Below are 2,500 nucleotides of genomic sequence, written 5' to 3'. Positions count from 1 at the left end.
GGGTGCTTCATGCTCGGGGTGATGTGAAGCGATGGTGTGGTAGCCTAGTTAGTGTTAAGTGCTTGCATGCCTTCTCGCTTGCAGCTGCCACCGCTGGCTAGCCTGGTGCGAAAAGGGAGCAGCTATGCATAAGACTCCCCTGCCAGCTCATAGCCTCTCCATCATCAAGACTTCTTCCGTGACTAGGTACCTTGCGGTCCTAGGCTGAACTGTGGTGGCTCTTGGAGCAGCAGGAGACCCTAAAGGTACGGAGCCATGGCCCACCGGCGTGTGGATACGCCCTGGCTTCGTACTAACTCCTGCCCCCGAGCCCCCTGGGGTCAATGGGCGGCTGTGGGGAGGCAGGCCTTGCCAGTCGGCCCCTCCGAGATAACCACTGGCAACGAATCATGTAGTTGTTGGTGCTGGGGGGAGGGCTAAAGTCCCTCCTACCCAGCAAGAACGGCGGGCTGTGGGTCCCTCTTGGTTGGTGACCGCTGGGACTCGGGTGAGGAGGGGGAGTTAAACGTCATCCTATCTGGGTCCCAGCGACCGCCAACCTGGCTTGATGCTTGTGGGGGAAAGCCCCAGGGAGCCCTGCAGGCGGATTATGGGACCTGCAGCCAGCCAACCTCCTCTATATAGGGCGGCGTCGGTAGGGGTGGCAGAGGTGGCGCTCACCCGGAATGACCGCCCGAGGTTAGACCTCAGGCGGCTGTCAGGGTCCGTTCCCTGCGACAGGACGATCAGTTACCACTACTGTCGAGGTAATTGAAGCAGCTGAGAGTTGAGGTGGCTGCTCTCTCGGAGGTGAGAAGACCTAACAGCAGCACAATTAGTGTGGGTGGCTACATTTACTACTGGTCGGGCCGCACCAATGGCCACCATCTCCAGGGAGTAGTCATAGCCATCTCCAGCAGACTTCAACCCTCGGTAGTTGAGGTCACTCCAGTCGATGAGCGAATTATGGTATTGAGACTGAAGCTTTCATTTGGCTTCATGTCTCTTATTGCTGTATACGCTCCTACGGATGTATGTAAACTTGAGGTGAAAGAGATGTTTTACGCCAAACTTGCATCTGTGGCAGACAGTTGTCCTCGGCGCGATATTCGTATCGTTCTGGGCGACTTCAATGCGGTATCCAGCTGCGATCTAGCTGGCTACGAGATGTCTGTCGGTCCTCATGGCTCAGGAGCTGATGCTGGCAGCGAGAATAGCCACCTTTTCCATGACTTTGCCAGGTCCCAGAAATTGAGGATTTCTGGCTCCTGGTATCAGCGTTCTGACCCGCATTGTTGGACTTGGTACAGCGATACGGGTAGTGTGGCCAAGGAGATCGAACACATCCTCGTTAGTACTCGGTGGAGGATCCTCCAAAACTGCAGGGTGTATTGAAGAGCCGAGTTCTGTGGAACTGATCATGTGGCTACTCTCCGGGTCCATTTTAGAACCCCCCGTCGCCCAAATGAACACCCTGGGGTGTTTCATTTGGACAGATTAAGGGAGGACGAGTGTGCCCAGGGGTTTGCTGAGGCTATCTCTGGTCGTCTCACTGCACTCGAGGGCCTGATAGACCCTGTTCTTATGTAGGATACCTTCAAGTGTGAAACGCTTGATGCAGCTCAGGAATCTATTGGTGAACGCCCAAGAGCAAGACAGAATTCCATCTCGCAGGAGACACTGGAAACCACAGATGCTTGTCGTGCGGCTTGATTGTCAGGGGTCGCAACTTGCACCGTTCTCTGGTACGCAGGACTAGGTCACTGTTGAGAAAGGATAAGGAACAGCTTATCAGTAATCTCGCAGAGGAGGTCGAAAGCCATTTCTTAGTAAATGACCTTCGTCCTGCCTACCAAGCCCTGAGAAAGCTGAACTCCAAGCCCTCCTCACAGACGACTGCAGTCCACTCAGCAAGTGGCCAGATAATCTCAGATCCTGATGGGGTGCGTGTGCGTTGGGCTGAGTATTTTGGGCAGTTGTATCAGGTTGATCCACCAACAGTTAACTTGGATGCGGGTAATGTTGAGACTCCTCTGCCAGACCCACCCATCAGTGAGGATCCACCCTCCTTGACTGAAGTCAGGGGGGCGATCTCCAAGCTGAAGAGTGGTAAAGCAGCAGGTGTTTGTGGCATCCCAGCTGAATTGTTAAAGGCTGGTGGAGAACCTATGGTAAGGGGCTTGCATGCAGTCCTGTCTGCTATCTGGCAGACTGGTACCTTTCCCCCTGACCTGCTGAGGGGTGTGGTCATCCCTCTCTGGAAGGGGAAAGGGGATCACTGGGACTGCAGTAATCACAAAGGCATTACACTACTCAGTGTACCAGGCAAGGTACTCGCGCACATCCTACTGAGACGTATCAGAGACCACCTGTTGAGGCACCAAAGGCCAGAGCAATCTGGATTCACTCCAGGTAAGTCCACAATAGACCACATCCTGGCGCTTCGAGTCATTGAAGAGCGCCGTCGTGAGTTCGGACATGGGCTGCTCGCAGCCTACATCGACCTCAAGAAGGCGTTTGA

This window comes from Penaeus chinensis, chromosome 30 (genome assembly GCF_019202785.1).
Source record: "Penaeus chinensis breed Huanghai No. 1 chromosome 30, ASM1920278v2, whole genome shotgun sequence".
Lineage (NCBI taxonomy): Eukaryota > Metazoa > Arthropoda > Malacostraca > Decapoda > Penaeidae > Penaeus > Penaeus chinensis.
This window is presented reverse-complemented; position numbering follows the sequence as displayed.